Raw genomic sequence first — 7,685 nt, 5'->3', positions numbered from 1 at the left:
TGTGGGAGGGTGGGCACTGTTGTGATTGAATCCTGCTTGTGGGTCTAGTTGGCCACTGTGAGAACAGGATGCTGAGCTGGACTGGCCATTGGCCTGATCCAGCAGGTTATTCTTATGTTCTCATGTTACCTTTTTATTTTAACCAGCCAGCACAGAGGCTTAGAATTGTTAGCTGACTTCCAGCCAGCTGGGCTCAGTCTGCCCATCCCGTTAGCAGTTCCACTCACTGGAGGCTCTGCCCCAGAGTAACGGGGCTCTCACTTCCAATATGGTCTAGAGTGTAAAGTCACAATAGTATTCAAAAGGTTAAAGCAGAGTGAACTGTTAATTTTAATGCTTTCTCTAAGCTTCAGTTTTAATAAGGGAAAATGATGTTCTTATTTGCAGTAAAGTGGTGTTATAAAATTCTGTCTGTCAAGCTCATTTTAAAACCATGGAAATAAATGATCTGACAAAATCAGGCTATTAGACAAGTGAAGAAGAGTGATTTCCATAAAAGTAGAGGAGCTGTTCCTTAATTTCACACTTGGTAGTCTTTTGGGTCGACTAAATTTTTAAATAAGTGATAAAATTATATTAGTGCAATTGCATTTTTATAGATTTTTTTGGTCATTGTACTCTTTTTCAATCCTTTCGTTCTAACTCAAGCCCATTTCTGCCGAAAGGTTACCTCTCTCCACTTATGTTGCCTCATAACTATTCTTGCTCGGCACTGGAAAGTCAAGGGCCTGCAAATCCTTTGCAATGACCAGAGAATTCCAGAAGGAGTTCATTCCGAGGCAGCCATGTGGGCTTAAGGCAAGGACTTCAGTGCATTTGATTGCATAGCATGAGAAATGAGAGCTGGTTTATTTATGAAAACGTACCTCATAATAATAATAATTTTAAAAAATAGCCTGCTGGCTCATCTAGTTCTTGCAGTGTCTAGCCAGATGCCTCATTGGGAAACCTGGAAGGTAAAAAAAGGTAAAGGACCCCTGGCAGTTAAGTGCAGTCAAAGGCGACTACAGTGGTACCTCGGATTACATACGCTTCAGGTTACAGACTCCGCTAACCCAGAAATAATGCTTCAGGTTAAGAACTTTGCTTCAGGATAAGAACAGAAATCGTGCTCTGGGGGCGCAGTGGCAGCTGGAGGTCCCATTAGTTAAAGTGGTGCCTCAGGTTAAGAACAGTTTCAGGTTAAGAACGGACCTCCGGAATGAACTAAGTACGTAACCAGAGGGGAGCCAGTGTGGTGTAGTGGTTAAGAGCAGAAGACTCGTAATCTGGTGAACCGGATTCGCGTCTCCACTCCTCCACATGCAGCTGCTGGATGACCTTGGGCTAGTCACACTTCTTTGAAGTCTCTCAGCTTCACTCACCTCACAGAGTGTTTGTTGTGGGGGAGGAAGGGAAAGGAGAATGTTAGCTGCTTTGAGACTCCTTCGGGTAGTGATAAAGCGGGATATCAAATCCAAACTCTTCTTCTTCTTCTACCACTGTATGGGGTTGCGGCGCTCATCTCGCTTTCAGGCCAAGGGAGTCAGTGTTTGTCCACAGACAGCTTTCCAGGCCATGTGGCCAGCATGACTAAACTGTTTCTGGTGCAACAGAACACCATGACAGAAACCAGAGCACACGGAAATGCCGTTTACCTTTCTGCCGCAGCCGTACCTATTTATCTACTTGCACTGGTGTGCATTCGAACTGCTAGGTTGGCAGGAGCTGAGACACAGCAATGGGAGCTCAATCCATTGTGGGGATTCGAACCACTGACCTTCTGATCAGCAAGCCCAAGAGGCTCAGTGGTTTAGACCACAGTGCCACCCGGGTCCCCAAACCTGGAAGCAGGACCTAAGCACAAGAAGTCTCTCCTCCACCTCCCATGGCTTCTAGAGACTAGTCGCCATCAATAGCCCTCTCCATTAATTTGCCAAATCCTCTTTTAAAGCCATATAGGTTGGTGTCCATCATTGCCTCCTGTGGCAGCGAGTTCCATAGTTTAACCTCTGTCTGTCTGTCTGACTCTACACAATATCCTTTCTGCTTATCACTAACCCAGGTCACATAGAGCAGAGGGAGGGATTTCAAGCAATTTTGTTGAAAATTGAAACAAGAACAGAAATCACTTACGCTGTCCTTCCCACATCCGGTGAGGAAATAAATCCAGCTTGGTATTCACAGCTGTTGTTACAGTGGTGCCCCGCTAGACGAAAATAATTCGTTCTGCGAAAATTTTCGTCTAGCGGGTTTTTCGTCTTGCGGAGCGGCAATGACAGCCGCGCTCCGCAAAACGAAAAGAAAAAAAAAGACGAAAATTTTTCGTCTTGCGAGGCAGCCCCATAGACTTTTTCGTCTTGCGGGGCAGCCTTCCGCTAGACGAATGCCTTCGTCTAGCGAGTTTTTCGTCTTGCGAGGCATTCGTCTAGCGGGGTACCACTGTACTTTCATTCTGCAAATGATACATAGCCGATTATGTACTTTTGCATCATTTGCATTGTATTTCCCTTCCACTGACATGAACATGGTGGAATGGCATAGTGACAATGAATTAGGAACACAGGAAGTTGCCTTATACAGAGTCAGACTAGCTCAGTATTGTGTACTCTGACTGAAGGAAACTCTCCAAGACACAAGCTACATAATTTTGCCAGGGCAGGCAGTAAGATGAATAACACAGTTTTGGGCAGAATATGACCTGCAGCAGAATGGAAACAGCACTACAAGTGATAAACACTGGGCAGAACAGAAATGAAGCCTTCTTACATTGCTATGCAGAGGTGGATAGTTTTCAGCACTGAAGGCGTGTGTGCGCGTGTGTGTGTGTGTGTACAGGAGCATAGGAAGCTGCCTTATACTGATGTAGCTCTAGCTCAGTATTGTCCACACTGGCTGGCAGCAGCTCTCCAAGATTTCAAACAAGGGATCTCTTCCAGCCCTACCTTGTGATGCCGAGGATTCAACCTGGACCTTCTGCATGCAAAGCAGATGCTCTACCACTGAATCTTGGTCCTCAGATTTATTTACAAATGTGCCATATTAACCACACAATAACAGGTGAGCTTAAATTCTGCATATAATGTTGCTGTGGTGTGGGCCAGGAGCGGAGGTTGTGTGGATTCCAGCTGACCTTCTGTCTGCAATGACAGTTCGCTGTTGAGGGTATTCTCCCTTTCACTTGTTTGTTGGCAAAAGAGATTTAATCTATTGATACACAGGTTGTGACATGCTGTTTGAACATTTGCCTGCTATAATTGGCCACGTCATCATGCATCATATTAACAATATACAAAAGTGCCCTGCAACTATTGTCTTATAGATCCATCACATATCATCACAGAGCTTCTGGGACAGCTATCCAGCAGCATCCAATTGTGATTCATATTCCACTGGAGCTCCGAATCTAAAAAAATCACTGTCATCTTAGTAGAAAGCGATAGATTAATGACTTCTTGCTGGCTTGCAAAACCTACAAGTATTGTATGTCCCGGGTGAAGGATGGCAATCCAATTTATTTCAACTGAGCATGCTCAAAATAGAAGGGTCTGCAGAAATGGTGTGGCAAAGCAATTGCTTCCCATAATTTCACCTTTTAAAGGTAAAGGGCCCCTGACCATCAGGTCCAGTCATGTCCGACTCTGGGGTTGCGGCGCTCATCTCGCTCTATAGGCCGAGGGAGCTGGCGTTTGTTCGCAGACAGCTTCCGGGTCATGTGGCCAGCATGACTAAGCCGCTTCTGGAGAACCAGAGCAGTGCATGGAAATGCCGTTTACCTTCCCGCTGGAGCGGTCCCTATTTATCTACTTGCACTTTGATGTGCTTTCAAACTGCTAGGTTGGCAGGAGCTGGGACCGAGCAACGGGAGCTCACCCCGTGGCGGAGATTCGAACCGCCGACCTTCTGATCAGCAAGCCCTAGGCTCTGTGGTTTAACCCACAGTGCCACCTGGGTCCCTTAATTTCACCTTTTAGGAGTGTGTAAAGATGGTGGGTTTTACAGAGAGCAGGGCAAAGAAAAGCATGATGCGAAAAGACTAGCACAGCAAGTCCTTTGCCCATCTTTTGAAGATTACACAGCATACAGTAGGTACATGCCAATGAACCAAACTATCCATTCAGGCAACAGCCTTACCCAATTTCTCAGGCTTTCAGTGGCCTGCAAAAGTTATTATTGTTGCTTTAATGGTGCATGAGTGTTTATCTGTTTCTACATCCTCATGCTTCATCTGGAAGCAGCAGTTATAGCGCAGAATTGCTAACAGACGTGAGGCCTTGTCAGCGTAAAAGCACCTGTGCTCAGAGATCTGCATCCGTGGCCAATTTGCTACTGGGCCAAGTTCAAGGTGCTGCTATTACTATACAACACTCTTAACAACTTGGGACCAGTTTATCTACAAGATTGCCTTACCCACACAACTGCTTCAATCGGCAGACTGGGCACTGGTACATTTGCCACATAATACCCATTCTGCACCTATAAGAACTTGATCTCTTAGTGCGGCAGCACCCACACTTTGGAACTCCCTGCCTGTTGATATCAGGCAGGTGCCTTTTTGGTTAGAGAAGCCTATCCAGGTGTTTACAAAGTTGATGCGAGTTTTAAATTTGTTTTTAGTCTATTGTTATTTTAAATTTTTGTTGTTATTTTTTCTTATTGATAACTGTTTCATCTTTTCTGAGAGCTGGTGTGGTGTAGTGGTTAAGAATGGTAGACTCCTAATCTGGGGAACCGGGTTCGCATCCCTGCTCCTCCACATGCAGCTGCTGGGTGACCTTGGGCTAGTCACACTTCTTTGAAGTCTCTCAGCCTCACTCACCTCACAGAGTGTTTGTTGTGGGTGAGGAAGGGAAAGGAGAATGTTAACCGCTTTGAGACTCCTTCGGGTAGTGATAAAGTGGGGTATCACATCCAAACTCCTCCTCCTCCTCCTCCTCCTCCTCCTCCTCCTCCTCCTCCTCTTCCTCCTCCTCTGTTAACTGCTTTGAAATCTTTTTTTTACAACCAAGCAAGGCATAAATTTTACGAAATAATAAAATAGTGATGCGTTCATCATTAACCTTGTTTCCCCCCAAAAAAGTAGTTATTTTGAAAACCAGTTGCAAAAGTGGTGCTCAGGTTTCAATGACCTAGGCTGCCACATTCCTGCCACCACTACTGTGCAGCTCAGAGTCCTGTCCTTCTAAGTAAGGCTGGGGAGCTGTCCAACAGGTGAAGTGCCAAGGTGTCTCTGATACAAGTGGGAGCTGTCCAGCAATGAAGTCACCAAAAACAGAGCAAGAAAGGGTGTTGGCCCAGGCTTGGCATATGTCCAGAAAATTTCAGACATGTATGGAAATTGGATGCCTAAAATGGCGTTGGGGGGATTTTTTTCTGGGGGTTTCCCGGGGGGAGGGTTGCAGGGCGCATGGTGAGGGCTCCAGCCACCCATGGCACCGCTGCTGTTGGTGCTGGCCACTGCCTCCCTCGCTTAGCCATGCAGGGCCACCCCATTGGGGAACCACTTCTCTGAGGCATGAATGTTGTGCCAGGCAGTGGTGGCACTTTGGCACATGGAGGCAGTGCAGTGTCCCAAGTGTGATGGGCTCTTGCTGTGGCTGCATTGCTAGCACCTGGCACACCTTTCCCACACTTCTGAGCCTGCCCACCTGTCCAACAGCTCCCTCTGTCTTCTGCAGCTAAAAGGGAGGCAACATGGGCTCGTGTGCAAGTGTGAATGTCTGTGTGTGTTAGTCCGGAAACCAGAAGCAAGAGCATCGCTTTCACTTTCCTTGAACTCTACGATCCAGGGAGGTTGGGTGGCTTGTAGCCCTAGTGGAATAGGCTCCCCCACTCTTCACTCTTGGCCTGAGGTGACTCTATGGTTGCAGGAGGCTGGGCAGGCTCCTTGCGGGCAGCGACGGGAAGGGAGAGCGGGTTAGTAATGGCAAGAGGTACCTGCCAAGGGAAGCAGGCAGGTAGGTGATCCAGGGCAGGTATTGGTCTCTAGGGGGAATGAGGGGCACTAGTTATGACTGCTGCATTATTCCACAGAAGGGTTCATGGTAACGGCAGGCCTCCCCATGCGGGGTCAGTTGTGGCTTTTTGCTAAAAATAAAGCTCAGCAATTTTGGTGTTTTCCTTTAAGAAGCTCAACAATTTTGGGGGTGTCCAGATTTTTACTTTTTTAAATATGGCAAGCCCAGGTGTTGCTCCAGAAACTGGTAGACCTCAACAAAGTAGCTTTATAGCCATTCCTGCTGCCCCATACCTTCCTGAAGTGTCAGTAGGGACCCAATCCAGATCATGTGCAGCGTCTGTTTTCCCCTTTCTGAGTCGCAGTCAGGGATGAGCAACCTTGGGCTGCCTTTGGTTCTAGGTTTCTCCTCAGAGAGGCCACTGCCATGGCCTCTGGGGTCCCGAGATTGTCCAGGAAGGTTTGAAGCTAAGGGCGTGGGACCAGTCAGGATGCACTGTTGCCCCTGAAACTGCAGCATCTCCAAGGGATGCATTTCTCCTGGTGGTGCTCCCAGGCAGAAGGTTGATCATGTCCACTGACCCCTCTGATCTTTGTAGGTCATGAATGAGCAACATGTGGCCCTCTAAATGGTATGGGACTCCATTACCAACCCCTAGCCATTAGAGCCTTTGAGACTCAGCCTCTTTACTCTTATCTGACCAACCTCCCCTTCCCAAAACTCCTTTCATCACCTCCTTCATCTCAAGCTTCCAGCCATGCTCTTCACCCTTTGGACCTTCCATCCTGGTTAACCTTCAGTCAGCTCACTTTCTGGTAAGCAGCCACTAAGAGAGCTGCCCAGCTCCCTTGTCTCCATGGCAACAAAGGGACATGAAAAGGCCAGACAAGGGTGAGTTCCTACTGTTGGCCTCCATTGCCAGAATGAGTTGTCCAAATGTACTCCGTGGTGCTTGGTCTGTGATGCAGACCAGCTGATGTTCTCGCTCTTAAAAGCATCCCAGCATTGGTTATTTAAGATACAGATTTACAGTTATACTGAGTTTAGTAGAATATGAGAACATGGCAAACTTCCTTATACTGAGTCAAATTAATGGCCATCTAGCTCAATATTATCTACAATGATTGACAGTGGCCTCTCTAGGGTTTCAGGTATGGTTCTCTCCCAACCCTGTCTGGAAATAGTTGGGCATCAGAGATTAAAAATAAAAATGAGGCCATTCTCCTATAATGAATAATGACGCCTACGTGGGCTAACAGATTAATTTTGCTTTCTGTTTAGTTTTCTTTTGTATGTATCTTTTATTAAAAAAAAAATCTGCAGGGATGTTGGCATCAAAGAGGCCTAAGTCCTTGCGGAGTTCCACAGCCGCATCCTACGAGCAGAGAGAAGTGTAGCTGTTAATAAGGGTATCCATCACGAGACAGCCTATTTTTGGCATTGTGTATGACAGCCTCTGTAACTTACAATTGTCCCTTGAATGTGAACTTATCATTTAATTACACTCAGAGAGCCTGCTTCCCCCAGATCACCCTGCAAGTTAGTTAAGCGCACCGCAATTCTCCAGCTAATCGTAGTGCGATGGAATCAATCTTAGGTGTGCTACATATCTTCCTGCTCATGGGAACTCCCCACGGAGCGCTCTGTTGATTCCTCCCTCTCTTGTTTGTGGCAAATTTAAATACGCAGTGTCAAGTATAACCAAGATCCCAAGCCGATAAATAAAGTGTTTGAACAAAGAGTGATTTG

The sequence above is a fragment of the Lacerta agilis genome, chromosome 8 (assembly GCF_009819535.1).
Source record: "Lacerta agilis isolate rLacAgi1 chromosome 8, rLacAgi1.pri, whole genome shotgun sequence".
Taxonomy (NCBI): Eukaryota; Metazoa; Chordata; class Lepidosauria; order Squamata; family Lacertidae; genus Lacerta; species Lacerta agilis.
This window is presented reverse-complemented; position numbering follows the sequence as displayed.